Source organism: Euprymna scolopes, chromosome 3, assembly GCF_053919585.1.
Source record: "Euprymna scolopes isolate OS-2025 chromosome 3, ASM5391958v1, whole genome shotgun sequence".
NCBI lineage: Eukaryota > Metazoa > Mollusca > Cephalopoda > Sepiida > Sepiolidae > Euprymna > Euprymna scolopes.
The window spans coordinates 86,533,158-86,556,403 of record NC_136484.1 but is presented as its reverse complement, the minus strand read 5'-3'; the positions used below and the strand labels follow the sequence as shown (position 1 = coordinate 86,556,403).

Here is a 23,246-nt window from a genome sequence, read left to right as displayed (position 1 = left end):
GTAGGCTCATTACTAGCAGTTAGACTGGATTAGGAAACGAGTTTTAACATTTTCACAATTCTTTTTATATCTTTGTCTACTGACAAAAAATATATTTTTAGCAAAGAAAATAATTATAGTTTAAATAATTTGTGAAAATAAATATATATATATTATATATAATATTCTGATAAAATACAAAAAATATATTAATCTTGAAACTGTTCCACATTATCTCGTCAATATCTGTGTATTATTTTAAAAGTAGAATAGGCCATTATGTTCGCGCAAGATGAGGAAAATATAGCAGTACTAAAATAGGTTGGTAGTAGTTATGATGGTAGCGGTTGCGTGGTCAGCTTAGCCATCTTGCTTTTTTGTGCCGAGTCAGCGAAAAAAAAAGTTTCTTAACATCAAATCAAAACTACAAAAAAAAATGATTTTTAATTCTTTCTTTCATTACATAATTAATTAATTTTTAATTCTTTATTTCATTACATAATTGATTTTTTTTTCATATCAAAATGTCTATTTTTGTTTCTATTACATTATTCAGTTCAAGTTATACTAAATAAAATTACAAACAATTTGTTTTGATTGTGTAATTGCAATAGTAATTCATTAAAGAAGTTGTCACACAACTAGCTATAAAATGTCTCACAGAAAACTATTATACGTTTAAGTTTCAACTCTATCTTCTATTTTTAGTCGACTCGTCCATTTAACTAAAATCTATGATTCTAGCTTGTAAATATTTCTTACAACAATCTAAAATATATTCATTCATAAATAACATTTAAATTAATGAGTGTAAACCAAGCAACATAAAGGATAATATAGCATGTATTTATATAACACTATACAATATTGAAAAATGATTTAATAATTTGAAATTAATTATCGGCGATTAATACATCTTCATTTGTTTCTAAAAACGTTTCCTAATTGTTTATCTTGAAAAAGATTAAATGTTATTCTCCTTTGTTTCCAAATCTCACAAGAAGATTACTTATTTTTAGATTGCAAGTGAACGCTACAAACAATCCAATATTTCGATATTTTATCAATTTACAAGAAATACAAAAGAAAAGATTGCGCAAATATTGAACTGATATAATATGTCTACAGTCGATATGATCCAAGAATATTTGCCTTAGACACGATACAATTGCTAAATATACAATGAGTTTGATATCTTAAACCACCCTCGATTGTACTTTATATTCGATATCTAACAAATTCATTCTTTCAATATATTAAAAATACTAATAAGTTTGAAATTACGTTTAATATTTCATTTGCATGAGTGAAAAACATGAATCCAATATAAAAATCGTGATTTAACAAATATTGAAGACTTTCTTTCGCTTCAAAACACACATTTTTAAATATTTGTTAATTCCTACAACAACAACAACAGCAACAATAATAATAATAATAATGATAATTTATATATATATATATATATATATTGATAATTAAAGTACCAATTTATTTGTATGTCTGTTATAATACTAAAGCTGAGATATTCAACATTTGCATTCATAATTATATTTTCTCTCTATTTTAATCTCATAGAATGCATGCTAAAATATTCTTCAGTTTTGATATGGACGTATTTTTGATTAAAAAAATCCATTTTTATTTCGTATAATTAGGAGTAACTGGTAATTATCTCATTACGTGGTCCATCTCTTTCTTTCTGTCACTTTTCAACTTTTTAACTGTATTTTACTTGAATCCCCCTCCCTCTTTTATTATACACCTCGGTTTTTTACTCGCTTCAGTTTGTTTCCCCCTCTCTGTCTCTTTCTCTCGTTCTTTCTCTCTCTTCTCTCTCCCTCTATTTATCTCTCTCTTTCTTTTTCTCTCTCTTTCTTTCTCTCTCCCTTACTCTCTCTCTCTCCATATATATATATATATATATATACATATATATATATACATATATATATATATATATATATATATATATATATATATATAATGAAAATAAATAAAAAAAGGAAAAAGATGTTAATAATCTATTATAAAGAAAAGGGCATATCACTACAAGATTAAGCACAAACTGATCGGTAGTTCGAGAAGCAAATTGAGGCATTGTATATATGGTTATATTACATTGTATATATGGTTATATTACATTGTATATATGGTTATATTACATTGTATATATGGTTATATTACATTGTATATATGGTTATATTACATTGTATATATGGTTATATTACATTGTATATATGGTTATATTACATTGTATATATGGTTATATTACATTGTATATATGGTTATATTACATTGTATATATGGTTATATTACATTGTATATATGGTTATATTACATTGTATATATGGTTATATTAAAGAAGCTACTTTCGTCTTTTCCATATTTTACAGGATTTGGAAACTCACTTTTTAGAATTTAAACAATTTCATCTCAACTGAATATTTTTATTAGTATACATTTCATATTTTAAAATAACATTTTCATATTGTATAATATTTGTACGTTTTCATTTACGACTCTCGTTTAATTGAATTTTTTTTACCATTTTCTGCCATTATTCTGGTATATTGTAATATCTTATTTATCGCAAATACTGTTTTCTGTTGTGATAAGAAAGCGAACTTGTTGAATAAAGCGTTGTGTAATGAGTTTCGGAGGAAAATAAATGGTTTCCTGTAAATCTTTCGCAAATCTTATTATAATGTAGATATGGTGTGTGTCATAGTCTCAAATATTATTTTATTATTTTGAAATATTGAATGTTACTGTCGTTATCTACTATCTCATTAACAATGAAACATTTCATTACAGTCTTATGGCGCTTTATAGTGTAAATCGAGTGACTGATTTTTATATTGAATTTAAAATTCTGGATTTAATAATTATTATTCAGTCATTATTGGTTTCCATTTTTTTTTTTTTTCATGAAAACAGCAACAATTTTGTGCCCGAGTTGTATGAAAAAAAAATCTTTTTTAGGATGAATCCAATAAAAAGGAATAAAATATTTAAAATAGTAATGCTTTATTATTTAGACGCAAATATTTGTGAATGCATATTACTTCTCGAAATTCCAAATAAAAATAAGAAAACGAAATCAAATAATGAACATCTTTGATATTGTTTTAAATACAGTTTTCATGTATATATATGTGTGTTTTTATGTATATATGTGTTTTTATGTATATGCATGTTTTTGCATTTATATGTATATTTATGTATATGTATGTTTTATATATATATATATATATATATATATATATATATATATATATATCTGTATGTGTGTTTTAATGTATATATATAGGTTTTTATGTATATGTACACATATGATTTTATGTATGTATGTATGTATATCTATAATATAAAGCTGAATGTGTGTGTGCGTGTGTGTGTGTGTGTGTGTGTGTGTGTGGTCACGAATAGGCTCCTATATGGTTGACTATTTTAAAAAACTGATTACATATAATGATAGAAGATGTATCGAGACACAGGAGTGGGTATGTTTGATCTGGAAGAACGGTGGTTCATTAAAATTGTGGGGTCTGCGTTCGAGCCTGATCCACAATGTATGGAAATAAAAAATTATAAAATATAAAAAAACCTTTACAAGTGTTTTTGATATAGATGTACATAATAATACTTTGATAAGTATGTTGTAACTTAAATAGGGATGGTATAATAAAATTGTGGGGTCTGCGTTCGCGCCTGCCCTCCATAGAATGAAAATAGGCACAAACTTTAACAGACTTTTCATATCTATCTACGTAAATATACTTTGATAATTATGTTTCAATTTGAAGAAATATGGTATAATAAAATTATTGGGTGTTCGTTCGCACCTGACCTCCATAGAATGGAAATATGTCACAAAGTTTAACAAGGTTTTTTAATATAGATCCACGGAATATTGTGATAAGTGTTTCAGTGTGAACAGGTATGGTATAATAAATTATGGGGTTTATCTATTTTATTTTTACTTTCATCATATTTTGCTTTGGTTTTGATACCCTCAAATTCGAAGCTATCTCTTTACAACCCTCCCTTTTCATGACCTATCATACTTTCATAAATAAGAGTCCATTTTCTGTAGTCTGTTTTTGAACCCAGTCAACGATCGGGTACTTTTGCTAGTATATATATATAGATTAGGTATGTGTGTGTGTGTGTGTGTGTGTGTGTGTGTGTGTGTGTGTGTGTGTGTGTGTGTGTGTGTGTGTGCGTGCGTGCTAATGCATATATAGAAATGTGTCTAATTAGAAAAATACAAAAAAGACAAATAAGATTCATGGACCATATCCACAGAAAAAGCGAAATAGAACAGATGATTTTGATGGGAAAGATCGTGCGTATCGGAAGCAGGAGGACCGCAGCGAGAAACAAAATAAAAATAATAAAATGAAAAACAACAATGAATTCATAAATGCCCTAGCCGCCAATGCCTCTACCTGGCTGGACACCATTCGACTGAATTAATGAATAATAATAATAATAATAATAATGTGTATAATAATGTATTTAATATATATATATATATATATATATATATATATATATATATATATTACATGTATGTGCATATGTTTTATGACTCTCTCTCTCTCTCTCTCTCTCTCTCTCTCTATATATATATATATATATATATATATATATATATATATATATATATATATATATATATGTTTTACGTACAGTCTGGCCCAAAAGTAGTGAACGATTATAAAATGCATTCAAGTTTAAAACTAGGCCACTATTTATCAGCCACGCTACATATATACATGTTTTTATGTATATATATACTTATTTATTTTTTTATATATGTGTGTATATGTATATATATATATGTAAAATATATTTTAGTCATCGACATACAGACCTGTTTCGTTGTTTCACAACTCATCAGTGCCGCTAGATATATATATATGTATATAAATGCATATATATGTTTTATGTATATATATATATGTATGTGTGTTTTATTTATGTATATATATATGTGTTTATATATATATATGGTTTTATGCATATATATATATATGTGTGTGTGTGTGTGTGTGTAATGTATATATATATATATCATGTATATATATATATATATATATATATATATATATCATGTATAAGATACATATATGTGTTCATATATATGTTTTATGTATATATGGGTTATACATATGTGTGTGTGCGTTTGTTTATTAGTAATGGCACGATTCCAATATTTTCCCGATTCCGATATAATAACCGATTCCGATTCCGATTCTTTATAAATCTCTAATTATTTAGCTAAAAGATTGTTATTTCCCCCGATTTTCGTAAAAACACATGTTGAATATGCAGATATTTTCCTAAACGTCAAAATACACTTATGGAGGATGATCTATCGATTTTAGCTTTCCTGGTAATTTAAAATCAATAAATATTTATTATTTTATCATTATTACCAGCAATGGAAGATTTTACTTTAAACAAAATCAAATAAATAAAGACAATTAAAAGAATTGTTTTGGCATCGAACAACATTTTCGATTCCGATACAGATTCCGATGCCACAAAATCTTACGATTTTTCCGATTCCCGATTCCGAAAATCGTCCCAACACTACTATTTATATATGTATATGTATGAATATATATATGTGTGTGTGTGCGTGTGTGTGTGTTTTATGTATATGTATATGTTATATGGATATATGTTTTCATGTCTCTATATATATATATGTTTATGCATACATATTTTTATGCATGTATATGTTTTATGTATATATATATGTGTGTGTGTGTTTTATGTATGTATATATATATATGTATATATATGTTATATGTATATATGTTGTAATGTATATATGTGTGTGTGTGTGTGTTATGTATATATATATATATGCGTGTATGTATATATATATGTTATATGTATATATGTTTTTATGTATATATATATGTTTTATGTGTGTATATGTGTATGTGTGCACGTTTATGTATATGCATGTTTTTTTATGTATATTCGCCCAGAAAGTAAAGCTGTTATTATCACTAACAACTATCTTTCAATGTGGCGGCTAATTTCTAATGTTTTTCCTGGTGTAAATTCCAGCAGAAGTAAAATGACGGAACTTACCATCGAAAATGGCGTTGTCGGTAACAAGGGGAGAAAGACGAGCAATATTGAAAAGTTACAGTCGGATGTTGACGAAGATGCAATAAGAAAAACTTGCGAAGAAGATAAAAATATCGGGAAAGAAATGCAACGTAACTGTTTCATCTATGAGAAATACTATTTTACGTTTGTGCTGCGACAGACGTGCATGTTTCATTACTTTTCTCACTTAAAAATAATACTTTTTAATGCGTAATGAAAGCAATCTGCTGAGAGTAAAGCAAACACTTTTTAAAATAATCATTTCGCCTCAGGAAGATCGACGACCACCTGCAGTCAAGTAAATGCTAATCAACCTACTTAACTAGTGACTGCCATGTTTACGTTGGTGATGCACGGCTCGCTATGTGGCAAACAGTTTAAGCTACTAAAACTGTGGATAATCGCAATAATTTCAATTTTTCAGATATTCACACACATGCACATACCCTCGTACACGCTCGAATGTATACTTTTTTGTATGCATTGATGTTTTTCCCATTTTTTCTCTCCCTCTCCCTCCCTCTCTCTCTCTCTCTCTCTCTCTCTTTCAATATCATTCTATTAATATATCTTTTTCTAAAAATCTTCATAAATACAAGTTTATAACTTCTTATTCGCGATGTGTATATTTAATATTTTGAATATTAAAAAATATATGGTTTAAGTATATATATATATATATATATATATATATATGTATATATATACACACACACACACTTATATATCTATATATATATAATCAAATAAAAGACAAACATCTTTATTGCAAATTTCATGATGTTGACCATCTTACAATTTATTCCTTTAATTATGTTGACATTGACAATTTTTGCCAACAACTGTTTTGTAGCGCAAAATCAGTCATTTATTTATTATATCAATCAATAAATCTATTCTGGCCTTAACTCCTCAGAAGAAGAATGACGTAATATAATATAAGAAGAATGGCGTAAAATAAAACGTAATAACATCTTATTCTATTTTTGTATTTTGTGGCCATGCCCAAATACATTTTATTTTCTTTTAATGGATTGATAGTTGCTCTTTCTTTTTATATCCACGGTAATTACATTGAGCTTCGTAAATTAAGAATTGGTATGAATAAAAGATATATATATATATATATATATATATATATATATATATATATATATATATATATAAATGAAAAAAAAATATTTGCGCAGAAATATATGTATGTGTTCGTGTGTGAGTACGTTTATGTATGCGTGCATACATATGTGTATATACACACACACACACACACACACACACACACATATATATATATATATATATATATATATATATATATATATATATATATATATATATATATATAGGTGTTATTTGTTTTTGTTTTTGCGATACGTTTTGAATTAAATCAATTATTTACGAAAGTGCATTTATGGGAGTTGGGAATAATTTTTCCTTTATCCAATTTGGTACCCCCATATGGGGAGCGGCATATATATTGTTTTTAAAATATAATCATCCACTGATACGTGTTACGTCGTCTACGACTTATCAGAGTGACTGAATCTAGTGAGATTGGCTAAATCTCACACACACACACACACACACATACACACACACATATATATATGTGTGTGTGTGTGTGTGTGTGTGTGTGTGTGTGTGTGTGTGTGTGTGTGTGTGAGTGTGTGTGTGTGTTCAGGGTGACCCGAGAAAAACGGGTCCCAACTCTACTAAGGCCGTTTATTAGTGTTTTGTCCGAATGAAATGTACGTTTGATCATAACTAGTTTATTATATTCAAAACATCACATCAAAACACTAGTCTTTGGCTTTTTTTTCTCCGTTCTACAGCATATGTTCTAGATATACTTTCTATGTTTTTTTTGTTTTTTTGGAGTCACCCTGTGTGTGTGTACACACACACACACACACACACACATATATATATATATATATATATATATATATATATATATATAATGTTTGTACGTGTGTTCCTGGTGAAAGATAAAATGTAATACTCGAAATATACATAGGAAATTATTTTAAAAAAAAGAGAGAGATTTACCGGTTTCGTTCGGATTATAACGTGTCCAGCATTGAATTAGGATCAACAAATAGTCCACTCTCCTATACTTTTATTTTCATCGAAATCGCCAATTTTTCCAGCAAATTGATTGATTGGCTGCTGTAAGTATGACCCCCCCCCCATAATGAGAGGTAGCTTCACATGCACCCCCGCACTGTAATCTACAATACATTGTAATCTACATCGTATAGTAGAAAATATACTGTTGATTTAATAAAATTATCGGTATATAATGACTTCAGTTAAAATGCAAAGGCGCCTCTGTCTTAACAAAGAACCGTTGATTTTACGAAATTATTTTTAACGTAATCACTGGAATTGATGTTAAACGTACAAATGTCAAGAATCCTAGTTGAGTTGCGCTCTAAAAAGAAACATTTATTTCGAACGCGCCCCTGCTTTATAAAAAAAATCTACAGTTTATTTTATAGGATGGACATTTCTACTTGTGCAGTGATAAAACTTTTCAAATTAATGTGTGATGTTAGGACTTATTAAAATGTAAACTTTGGTCAAAATCGAACAACCTTTTTTAATCCGATTTTTTCGATTATCAATTTTCGATAGTTAACAGACACATTCCGTTACAAACCCTACGTATGAACACTCCCAGACACATTAATTGCCTTCGTGTGAAATTTTTAAAAAATAGGCTCAGCCGTTTCCGAGTTATAAGGAACGAACTGACACACAGATATATATATATATATATATATATATATATATATATATATAGAGAGAGAGAGAGAGAGAGAGAGAGAGAGAGAGAGATGTTGTTTGTTTTTGTTTTTGCGATACGTTTTGAATTAAATCAATTATTTACGAAAGTGCATTTTTACCTAAATGCGAGTTGGGAATAATTTTCCCTTTAACCAATTTGTACCCGCACAAATATAATTATCCACTGACACGTGTTTCGTCGTCTACGATTCATCAGAGTTGCTGAATCTAGTAAGATTCGCAATCGGGACCCCACGGTAATAAGCCTAAACCCTTTATCCGCTGGTCCATCTCGCACGACTGTTTGGATATATCGCGCTTTACTTAGATGTTGTTTGATTTTTGTTTTTACGACACGTTTTGAATGAATTCAATTATTTACGAAAGTGCATTTATGCCTAAATGCGAGTTGGGAATAATTTTCCCTTTAACTTATTTGGTACCCCCACATAGAGAGCGGTATACGACGAAACACGTGTCAGTTGATAATTATATTTTCAAAATAATATATATATATATATATATATATATATATATATATATATATATATATATATATATATACATATATATATATATAAGAGAGAGAGAGAGAGAGAGAGAGAGAAAGAGAGAGAGCGAGTGAAATCACGTACTAGGCATCATCCTACTGTGTCTCATAATATGCAGACAAGCTTCACCACCACGAGTAAATATTGACCAAATATTCAAAATAACATCGTGAAGTCCAAATAACATTCTTTTGACACAGTTATATAATGGCTCATTCGTGGAATTGTACACTTTCTTTTGGTGATCTTACCTCATGTAACAACATTTTATTGGCTATTCCACCAGGCAAGATGACCCCTAATCCTGAAATCTGGTAAAACGAAAGAGACTACAAGAAAGATATAATAGACCATCGTTAACTGGTAATTGAGAAAAAAAATTATATTCTTCACTAATTCAACGTTTAATAGATAAAGGAAGGGACGCTTTGGATTCCTAAGGCGTTCGACTAACGTAAGATAAAACACAAAAAACAAATAAATATATAGATTAAATCTTGGCAGTTAAACGTATGAGTGCATATTTGTGCAACTAAAGTTCCAGTTTATCAATTTTGATCCGTTAGCGGCTATTTTCCGGCTAAAAAAACCGAATCGATTTAATTCCAGGAAGCCGAATACCCCATATATCAAGTTTCAAGTCTGTAAGTCTGCGTACTTTGGTAGCGACCGTTCCGCAAGCAGACAAGATCACTTTTATAATATATAGAGATATATACGAAGGTTGTTCTAAAAGTTCTATTTTATAGCGTAAAAACTAAAACGTTGAATAACTAAGAGCACGGAAGTGGAGCCATATAAACAAACCATGAATTTATCTTTTTATATAATTTATCTTTTTACATAATTTATCTTTTTATATAATTTATCTTTTTACATAATTTATCTTTTTATATAATTTATCTTTTTACATAATTTATCTTTTTACATAGTTAGCACCATTTTCTATGCATTTTTGAAAGCCTCTCTTGATACATCAGTCGTAAATCTCCATAGCGCGCTTTGTCACATACATCTCTGTCGCAACTCTGAAATCGACGAATCCATCTCCAAACTCTGTTAACATCAACTGCATCAGCTTCGTAAATTTAGTGGGCTATGTGACATTTGCCTTTATGGTTGCACATTATTGTTTCAAAATGCGGGAGATCAGTTTTCTATATTAACTTAACGTAAAATGAGCACCCACTTTATGGCAACCTTTAAAGGGTTCTGTTATTATTTTTAGCGGGTGGTGTCTATTGTGACTTTGAATACCAACACAAAACCTACTTTAAAAAAAAACTTGTTTGTTACAGTTTTTCAGGTCTGCTGAAAACGAATATTGCAACTGAAAACGACTATTTTCTGCAAATAAGTATTTTTCCAGGTATTAAGAAAAGATATGCGCGCTTGAGCGTACAACAATGGCCATCACTATAACATAAAGAATTGCATTTCTTAATACCCGGAAAAATGCTTATTTGCGGAAAATTTTAATTTGTTTTCAGCACACCTGAAAACCTGTTCAAGTTTTTTTAAGGCAGGTTTTGCGAGGTCTACCAGGCCACAATTTCTAAATAAATACCACCCCTAAAAAATAATAGGCGCCCACACCATCCCACCCAAATAGGTGGCTATAAGGTAGGTGTTCGTTTTACGTTAAATTAATATAGAAAAGATATCCCCACTTTTTAAAACTATAATTTCTTCATATCTTTGAAACTACTCGTTTACTGGAATTTTCGTTTTCAGTACTCTCGAAAACCGTTTAATAATAGTAATTTAAAGTATGTTTCGTGGGTGGGGAGATACTGCACTTTTACCAATATTTTAATCATATTCCTTTGTTTTCCTTGTTTTGCATAAGAATTACAAAATATCTGATATTTACTCAAAACCTCTGGTCTTGATGGAGGGGAGACTAAAACTTTCTGCTATAGTTTCAAGTGATCTGAAATAACAACAAGGGAAGACTTGATTCCAAATATGTCTCATATGTTATATCTCCCCTCTTTTGGTTTCTTACATGAAGTAAATTTCACAATGTATGATGATTATTTCATACTTGCGATGTTCATAATCGTAACCTATTTCCAAAAGAGGGGAGGTATAACATATGAGACATATTTTGAATCAAGTCCCCCATGCTGTTAATTCAGATCAAGATATATATATATATATATATATATATACAGGGTGATCCCCCCCCCCAAAAAAAAGCTAAATGGAGGCCATCTAGAACATATGCTGTAGAACGGAGAGAAAAAAGACCCTAGTGTTTTGATGTGATGTTTTGAATATAATAAACTAGTTATGACCAAAGTTTCATTTCATTCGGACAAAACACTAAGAAACAGGGCCTAAATAGAGTTTGGGCCCGGCCCTCTGTATATATATATATATATACATATATATATATATATATATATATATATTTATATATACAGGTGCCTCAAATAAGTTCCCAGGCCTTTTTTGTACAAGCAATTACAATTGTTGTAGGCCCTTAAAAATCAGTAGGTTATAGCTATACATCTTATGAGATGACTGACCAATTTGTATAGTTTCAGGTCCAAATGAACAGCTACGGTAGGAATTGGAATACACCCTACTAAAGCCTGATTGTTACAGCTATTGGATTTCAAAAATGCAATCTAGATCTATGATTTTAGAAGAACCATATGCAATAAAATTGTTTTAAACTTGGAAACAATACCACAGAACGTATGGAATGCTTCAGACTGCTTTTGGACAATCTTGCATGAATCGAGCAGCAGTTTTTGTGTAGCATAAGAGATTCAAGGAAGACAGGGAGTTTGTGAGGGATTATGAGAGGTGTGAGAGGTTCAGATTACCAGTTGATTGAAGAAATAAATTCATGGGTAAGGATCGTCGCGTGCCTATAGAGACAATAAGTGCACAGTTTGATGTAAGGGAACTGTACACATAATTATTTGCGAGATGCGGAAGATTTGCACAAAGTTTGTCCCAAGGGTTCTCAGATAATTTATACATGTATATATTGTATTCATACATATATGCATGTATACGTATGTCTATATATTAGGATTGCGACCAAGGTCTGTCCATTACACGTATCGTTTCTATCGGACATGTATTAATTTTTACTTATGTTTATTTGTGTTCATCGTCGTCGTCATCATAGTCGGCATCGTCATTGTCATCATCATCATCATCATCATCATCATCATCAGAGAGACTATACATCCTTAAAATTTATTATTTTTTGTCGGACATGTATTTTTTTGTTTTTTAATTTATTTTTATTTATTTATTTTATGCTGTCAGCTGACAGGGCCAGAGCTTCTCTTGAGGTTTCTGCCAGGGTTACCTCACTCTTAGCCTTTGGTTAAAGAACCTTAGCCCACAAGGCAGTGCAGGTTCAGTTATACAGCGTCGGACACACGCTGTTCATCAGAGTCTCAACAATAAATAAATGTGCATGACCCACCGGTGTGTAGAATATGCTCCGGTGCCCAGCAACCTAAATCCTAGACATGGACAGAATAGCATTGGGTTAAGAGGGCACAATAAGCCGTGGTGAAGGCAACTCCTCTAGGAGAAGCACATATTTGATTTTAAAAAACATAAAGCGGAAGACTAGTACCCGAATAAAGCTGGTCTGCAGTTTGACTTGCTGGCTATCTTGCTCTTGCTTGTTACTGGATCTCTACATTTTGAACCAAGAGAATGAGAGACTTAGCTGTCGTACAAAGCAAAAACTCTGCAATAACATATTTGTATAGATACTCTCTCAGACATTTGTCTACAAACACCCCCAAAAAGTCATGTGGCGATGGAAAAGTTGTGACGCGGGTTGGCCTGACAGGCTGGAAGCATGTAATAACTGATCTACCATTATAATATATATATATATAGATAGATAGATAGATAGATAGATAGATAGATATGTGTGTGTGTGTGTTTGTGTGTATGTATGTGCGTATATATGTCTATACGTATAAGTGTATATGTATATATATATATTTATATATGTATATGCATGTGTATATGTATATATGCATGCATATGTTTATGTATATACATATATGTTTATCTATATATGTATGCATATGTTTATGTATATACATATATGTATATCTATATATGTATGCATATGTGTATGCATATAAGTATGCATATGTGTATGTATAATATATGTGTATATGTATGCGTATGCATGCATATGTATGTGTGTATAAATGTATATATGTATGTGTGTATGTATATGTGTGTATATGTATGTGTATATGTGTATATATGTGTAAAATATGTATGTATATGTATGTGTGTTTATATGTGGGGGTATCTATATACATGTATGTGTATATGTGTATGTATTTGTATATATATATATATATATGCATGTGCGTGTATGTATGTATATATATATATATATATATATATATATATATATATATATATATATATATATATATGCTTGGCGTATATGTAGTAAGGTGCATGCATGTATATGTATGTATATTTATATATATATGTGTGTATGCATATGTGTGCATGTATGTATGTGTATATATGGGTATGTAAATGTATGTGTGTATGTATGTGTGCATGTATATATATGTGTGTATGAATATGTATGTGGGTATGTATATGTATTTATAAATATATATATATACATACATGTATACGAACCTATACGTATACATACATGTGGCCATATGCAAATATATGCATATACATCCCTATATATGATGATTGCATCTTGTCATAGTGGAGCGATCCATCCTTTAGCCAGCTTATAGACCCTTCCTTATCAATATAGTCTTGGTTTTATTCGTCCAGAAAATACTTGGCCCGTTGTCGGTTGGCCCATTCTTCAACTTTCTTGTCATGGAAAGCTTTAGTGTATTTCTGGCGACTTTTTCTGGCTATTTCAGTCGCATGTATGTATATGCATATGTATGTATATGCATATGTATATGTATATGTGTATATATATGCATGTGTATATGTGTGTATGTGTATGTATGTATATATATATATATATATATATATATATATATATATATATATATATATATATGCATGTATACGAATGAACGTCATGTCTGCTTGAGGGTGTGCAAATCGTTGGCAGGACTAAAGCGTCATCTTTGGGCACATGGACTATCAGTGACTTAGGAAGTGGCACCCGTCTGACAAGATGTTGCAATCATCATATATAGGGATGTATATGCATATATTTGCATATGGCCACAGGTATGTATACGTATAGGTTCGTATACATGTATGTATATATATATATTTATAAATATATATCTATATATGAAAACCTGTGGGCTTATAAATATGTATGCATATACGTGGATATATATGTCTGCATATATATGTGCACATATATTTATGTCTACACATATGTGTTCATATACATATAGAAATATCGGGTTGATAAAAAGTTCTTGCGGTTTTTAACTTTTAATTCAGATTAACATATATCGGCTCAAACAAAAAAATTATTGATCGAAATAAGCACCATCAAAATAAACACAATTTTCCCTACGCAAAACAAGTGTATTTATGCCAGTAACGTAAAAATCTTGTGTTCTGGTAGCGATGAAGTCACTGAAGCCGTTTTTTATATCGTTTAGGTTTTTTAAGCATTTCTTACGCAGAAAGTTGTCGATATGCTTGAAAAGGTAGGAGGTAAGTGAGAGGTCCGTAGAGTATGGCGGTTGAGGCAGAGTTTCGTAGCCCAATTTGTTCAACTTCTGCAGGGTCAGTTTAGCAACGTGCAGTCGGACATTGTCGTGCGGAGAATAAGGCCTTTTCTCTTGACTAATTCTAGGTGTTTTCGAAGTTTCTGAAGCATCTCATCCGTTTGTTGACAGTATTTCTCCGTCGTAATGGTTTCGCATGCAGTCAAAAAACTATAATGGCTGAGACAGATCGCAGACAACCAAACAATCAGCATGACCTTCTTTTAGTGCAATTCTCACTTGGGGGAGTGTCGTGGAGCTTTGTCGCCGTCTAACCACTGCGCAGAGCGTTGCCAGATGTTGTAAAGAAACCATTTTTGATCGCAAATCACAACCCGGTAGGGAAACGAGTCGTTCTTGTTGCATAAAGAAGGGAAGATGATACTTTATAACGGCGTTTCTTTTGGTTGGCGTTCCATTCGTGACGCACCATTTATCAAGTCTTTTTGTCGTTCAAATCTTTATGAAGTGATTGGAAATCGTCGTATAACTTATTTAGAAATACATTATTTGAACTCAAAATTAAACATTTCGCAAGAACTTTCTTCTCAAGCTAATATGCCTCCATATAAAGGTAAACATAAATGAACGTATACGAATATGGTAGTATATACATGTATATACGCATGTATATGTATATATGAGTGGATACATGTATGTGTTCACATAGATATGCATATGTATACTGATGCTGATGTAAATATATATATATATGCATACACACACACATACATACATACACACATATATATATATATTCGTTAAATACACGTATATAACTGTATGCATAAATATGTATATATGTCTGTATAAAACTGTTTTGTTGCTTATGCAGGAGAGTTATCGTAGAATATTTTTAATAGTATTTTTAACTTAAATTCAGCTTTTATTTTTTCATTAAAGTTATTATGTGAAAGTACAAAATAATTACAAAACGCTTTCTCCTGCCGATGCTTAGAATGGCTTTCTAAATAATAACATTATTTCAATACGGCAACTTCTATACATATGTACCCATGTTTTTTTATGTAAGCAAATGTTATCAAATAACACAATGTTAAGACTTTTATTTTCATTTTAGTAAAAGTTGGAATGGGTTTCTATTTTTCTTTCATTTTTTCTTTCGTTGATACTTTCGATTTAGTTTATACAACTACGATTGATGTCTGCCAGCCTGTGTTTAATATAATCTCTTTACTGTTGATTAAAAAAAACATTTAGTACATACATACATATATATATATGCATATATGTGTACGTGTGTAAATTATTATATATCTGTGTGAATGAATATATATATTTATGTTTACGTGCATATGTGTGTCTATACATATGTTTATGCAATATAAACACCCTTATTTCATTTTTCTTTCAATCGAAGTTCTCAGACGTCAAGGGAGCCCTACCTTTGATTACCACTTGAGATACATAGACATTCGAATGTTCGATTAAAGTTTTTTCATCTAAAAACTTGAGTAAGTAAAGAAGTTGAGAACATCATTTTCCTCCTCCCAATAAATCATGTTAATGTTAAAGTATAGCTTTTCATTTGTATCTTTTGTATGAAAGGGTCTGTCTGTTTGTGTGTCTGTATGTCTGTATACATTTCCCTACGCAATAACTCTCTCAATTTTCAGTCGAGAGACTTGAAATTTGATACTGATGGGTACTGAGATTTGAGAAAATCTTTCTAATCCGTTTTCGGCCAGAAATTTGGCTGTTAAGAGGCTAAAGTTCAACGATTTGACATTTAAGAGCAAACTTCTCCGCCAATTTTGGGTCTAAACAATTGATATCAGTTCCTTGGACATGGATCTAAATTAATAACTTGATTTGAAACCAAAACAATAAATGTTAAGGGGTCATAATAGAGGTAAAAAGCTTTTAAAAATTTAACCTCTACGGTCTCTACCAAATTACTCAGACAATTTCTGGTCTAAACATTTAAAATTTTACATAAAGGGTATTCAGAGATAGCGCAAGCTTTTTAATCGGTTTGGGTCGAAAATTTGAGGTATCAATATATAAATGTATGTATGTTTGTATGTCTGCCTAAAACTTTCAACAGAGGCGACGGATTTTTACAAGATCATTACTGTTTTGAAGCTCGACCCTTCAGACGACAAATACCGAGAAATTGGCTAAAAACATTAATTTCTTCACCCTCAACTGGGCACTTTTCAACAGGGAGGGGTCGCTTTTTTCGCCGATATTTTCGAAAGTCATCCCCTCTTTTCGATTGTCTAGCCTTAATTTAAACCTACGTCACTTCCGGATTGGCGGTTGTCGTAACAGCAAAGACATCACGTTTTTCCTCGTTCTTTTCCTCCTTCGCGGTATGGATTCGAGCCTGCCTTCCTACTACCACTTTTTTTTTGTTTTTGATTTTTGCTCAACACACCCCTACACACCCGGGCAACACCAGGCACCCATGCTATTATATATATATAGATAGAGAGAGAGAGAGTGAGAGAGACAGACAGACAGACAGAGATCGAGACAGAGGCAGTGAGAATATTAATCTTACGTCTATGTATGCATATATTTATATATATTTACTAGCATTTCAGCCCGGCGTTGCCCGGATGTTTGGATATGTATGTTGAGCAAAAAAAATTGTGATAGTAGGAAGGCAACCTGTAGAAAAGTGCCCAATTGAAGGTGAAGATATTGATGTTTATAGCCAATTTTTCGATATTTGTGGTCTGAAAGGTCAAACTTCAAAACGATACTGACCTTGTGAAAATCCGTCGCCTCTATCGAAATTGGCGGAGGAGTTTGGTAGAGTTCTTAAAGATCAAATCGTTGAACTTTAACAGCCAAATTTCTGTCCGAAAACGAATTACAAAAACTTTCCCAAATCTCAGTACCCTGTATATCAAATTTTGAGTCTGTAGACTTAAAATTGACAGAGTTATTGCGTAGGCAAATGTACACAGACACACAGACACACAGACAGACACGTTCACTTTTATAGATATATAGATATACGAATACATATATATACACACACATATATGTATACGTTAGCGTACATAGAGATAAATGACACCCTTTGTAATTGTTTCTGCAGTGGAATCTAATCTAAAAGAAGGAATTGGCAATCTTTAACCTCGCGTCTTTTCTGGAAGCAATAAGCAAAGAATATCTGACTTAACATCGGGCTTTACGTTTAACACAAATGTATAAGCGGATTAATGCAAATAGCTCCGACACTACTTGAACCTTGATACGCTGAGCCCAGAGTCAGTGTCCCTCACCATTACACACATATGTAAGCATGCTTATATAATGATCGATTTCTACAACCGATAACATTGACATGTGCAATGCGTGTAGACTAGATAAGCACGTGTTTTCTAATTACAAATTGGCTGCACGTGTTTTAGTATTAAATCGAACTGGTTTTTAAAGGAATGTACTTAACGTTCTAATCAATAGGTGTGTGCGTAATTAAGAGGATGATTAACAAAAATACGATATTACATAAGTAGTTCTACAGAAAGTATACACTTGATGTAACATCTTGCTGATTGAAGTTGCCAGAAATCAAGGGCGACCTTCCAATGATAAAACTTAATAATTTTATGAGATGAATGAATATTCGAAGATTATTTAAAATCTTGGTCAAATTTCTTCTTTTGTTGAACCATGTAAAGTTAGACAATGTTTAACCAGACTAACAATTTAATGAGGATGTGCTGCCACCCAGACAACACATGTATTGTTGTAGTAAGTGTTCACTCGTTTCAAATAAACAGTTTCAAAAAAACATTCAGATGTGCATAATAAACTCTCCTCACGTGCACCAGAAAAGATTGGCAAATTCCCCTGCCACATCTGTAAACGATTATGCAATAGTGAACATGGGTTGAAGAACAACCTACGTGCACATGACGCTCGACATCAATCTGAAGATATCGCAAGTGTTTCTCTAGCGGTGGCAGTCATACTATATATATATATATATATATATATATATATATATATATATATATATATATATAATATGTATATATATGTATATATATACTAGCAAAAGTACCCGTCGTTGACTAGGATCAAAAACAGCCTACAGAAAATGGACTCTGATTTATGAAAGTATGATAGGTCATGAAAAGGAAGGGTTGTAAAGAGATAGCTTCGAATTTGGGGGTATCAAAACCAAAGCAAAATATGATGAAAGTAAAATTAAAATAGATAACCCCATAATTTATTATACCATACCTGTTAACATTGAAACACTTATCACAATATTCTGTGGATCTATATGAAAAACCTTGTTAAACTTTGTGACATATTTCCATTCTATGGAGGCCAGGTGCGAACGAACACCCCATAATTTTATTATACCATATTTCTTCAAACTGAAATATGATTATAAAAGTATACTTACGCAGATAGATATGAAAATTCTTTATTAAAGTGTGTGCCTATTTCCAGTCTATGGAGGGCAGGCGCGAACGCAGACCCCACAATTTTATTATACCATCCCTAAAAGTTAAAACATACTTATCAAAGTATTCTTATGTACATCTATATCAAAAACATTTGTAAACGTTTTTTTTTTTTTTAATTTTTAATTTTTTTTCCATACTTTGTGGACCCGGTGCGAATACAGACCCCACAATTTTAATGAACCGCCGTTCTGCCAGATCAAACATACCCATTCCTATGTCTCGATACATCTTCTATCATTATATGCAATCAGTTTTTTTAAAATAGTCAACTATATAGGAGCCTATTCGTGACCAGACGTACACACACACATACACACACACACACATTCAGCTTTATATTATAAATATATATGGGTGTGTGTGTATGTATATATCTATGTATATATATCTATATGAATATGTATTTATATATGTATATGCATTTATATGTATGTATATATATTTATATATATGTAGATTTATATATATATGTGTGTGTGTACATATTTGTACGTATATGAGTGTGTATGTGTATATATGTATCTATATATATATATTTATATGTATTAATGTATATATGCATATCCATATGTATATATATATATATTTATGAATATATATATATATGTCTTAATATATATATATACATATATATACATATATCCATATATATATATATCTATATATACATATATATATGCCAATTAAACTACAGTGAATATTCTTCGTTTTATCCTTATATATATATATATATATATATTATATATATTTATATATCTGCATATACATATATTAATATACATATATTAATATATATACATATATTAATATATATACATATAGTTTATACATTTTCATATATACACATAAATATATATGTATGTATATATATATACATACATATATATAAAGTCTAAGCTGTATCTGTCTAGTGCCATTCAGAAGTTATTTTACATTTATTTTTATCGATGTTTATTTTATCTCCATTTTATTAAATAATTTCTAATAGAATACTTATGAATTAATTATGTCCCGCATCGTTTGATCATATATTGACCAAAATGTCAATACACCAATAGTTATTTTATTAGGATATTTTTGCGTAAATCTCTATGAATACAATCTCAACGTGTTAATAGGTTTCAATTGTTTAAAACATAAGTATATGCTAAGCAGAGTTCAATCCAGAAATTACTTTCTGTTTGACAGCTTGAATGTTTCCAAGTTATATATTAAAATTCGGAAGGTCTTATTCTTCTTAACAATTATGATTTTTCAACTTTTAATACATTATTGAAATGTCTTTTTTTTTTGTTTGTTTACATAGAAACGGGAATGCATCGTGATAGAATAAATTTCGGAATTGGATTATGCAAGATTTTTTCAATTTTTTTGTTTACACTATAGCATGGTTCGATTTCGATAAATATTTTATAAATATCAAATAAAAATTGAGATGTCTCGATCATCCATATACTTACACTAATGATAGATTGTCAAACAATTTTATAAATATAGAAATTACATTTTTTACGAGTGAATGTTTATGCATGTCTAATGTTCATGGTTTATAAGTATATCCATAATATTGCATGTACGTGTGCATATATATACATATATACACACACTTACATGTATGTATATATATATGTATATATATATATATATATATATATATATATATATATATATATATATATATATATATATATATACATGTGGGTTTGTTTATAGGGCACATAGTTTAAAGTATATGAATTGTTCAGATATTCACTGAACTCGTCATTTTTCATAGATTGAAATAAATACAAAGTTAGTGTTTCGTTCCGCAATAAAATGAAATAAAAATGGCTTTTGTGTTCATCTATGTAACATGTTGTATAGTGCATCTAATACATATTTTAAAAGAAAAAAATGCCCATGAGAAAAGATTACGGAAACAAATAAATACAAATAAAAAACAAGTAATAATTATGGATTTTCGAAAAAGTACATTACCTTGTAGTTGTCCGAGAGCACGTTTTTTCGTTTGGTTCCAGTCGCTATATTTGGGTGATTAAATGGCGCTTGTAATCAATAAGTGATCAAATTTGAAAAATAAAGACAAAACTACTGAAATGAAAGAAAACATTAAACTGTATATTAAGAAATAATAAGAAATAGTTGAATGAAAAATTCAAAGGAATTTCTAATAAATGCATAAGCGGAATATATAAGTTAGAGGAAATGCAGAGGACGGTGATGCTTGTGTTGTTGTTTTTCATTTTGATTGATTATTATTGTTTTCTCCTGCATCACGACTTTCAAGAGATTGACTTTGTATACGTAGACATCGATGTTGCAATTACACGGCGATTTGAGTGTAGACTTAAAAAGACCACGATAGAAGATAGAAGAAAATACGGCTTTAGGCGTATCTTCTCTCTCTTTCTCTCTCTCTCTCTCTCTCTCTCTCTCTCTCTCTCTCTCTCTCTCTTTCCCTCCCCCTTTGTATTGTAATTATTTTCTATCTCTATTGTAATCCTCTTATTTCTTTCCTTTTTTTCTTTCTTCCTTTCTCATTTCTCTCTCATTAATTTATTTGTTTCTCTTTTGTACATAGACGTTTCTCCCCCCCCTCTCTCTCTCTCTCTTTATCTCCCTCCCTCTCTCTCTTTCTCTCCTATCCTCTTTCTTCCCTCATAATCAATGAGTAAATTACATCAACAAGTAAAGGTTTCTGTCGATGCGGGTAGTCTAACATATTCGATAAGTTGGTTCACATGAGTTCGCTTACACTGACAACTTGACATGTTCGTTTCAGTCAAACAACCCATATACATGTACACACTATTTATTGATCTTATGAGTATTATATATGTAATATCGCTTATATATGTAATATCGCTTATATATGTAATATCGCTTATATATGTAATATCGCTTATATATGTAATATCGCTTATATATGTAATATCGCTTATATATGTAATATCGCTTATATATGTAACATCATTTTTAGTCTGACGATTTCTTGAAAGTGAAAGATTTTGTGTGACTTAGTTGCCACATAATTTCATAAGTTACTACCTAACACTACTCACATATTAAGCACTGTAGAAGTAAATAATGAAAATCAATACATAAGATATAGTTTTACATGATCATCTGAAATATATATATGTGTGTGGATATATATATATATATATATATATATATATATATATATATATATATATATGTATATATATATGTATATATATATATATATACAAATATTACAAATTTTTTAGTTGCGACTCAAGGTAATTGCGGTTAGATCTCCCAAGGCCATTAAAGTCAAAATGCAATTGTATTGATATACTCACTAAAATAATAATAATAATAATATTATTATTATTATTATTATTATTATTATTATTATTATTATTATTATTATTATTAAGTTGGACTTTCATTGGGGCCGTTTTCAAATAAATACTTCAACAAAATACGGAAGATGCATTTTTTTTTAAAATAGTCAACTATATATATTTCCTTTTAATCAATAACTGTCGTTAGATTATATGAAAAATATCCAATTTATATTTTTATATTAAAGGAATTTGAATTTTGATTGCTTTTGTGAGGGGATTATTAACAAAAGT

General features: G+C 30.1%; 1 long non-coding RNA gene across 1 annotated transcript in view; it reads right to left on the bottom strand.

The window, feature by feature from the left end:
- LOC145257136 (uncharacterized) overlaps window positions 1-22,808 on the bottom strand; it is an 82,459-nt gene extending 59,651 nt beyond the window's left edge. Inside the window, exon 1 of the long non-coding RNA XR_013864015.1 lies at window positions 21,619-22,808. This is a non-coding gene — a long non-coding RNA (uncharacterized LOC145257136). The remainder of the gene's footprint in view (window positions 1-21,618) is intronic.
- Between the last annotated feature and the right edge of the window lie 438 nt (window positions 22,809-23,246).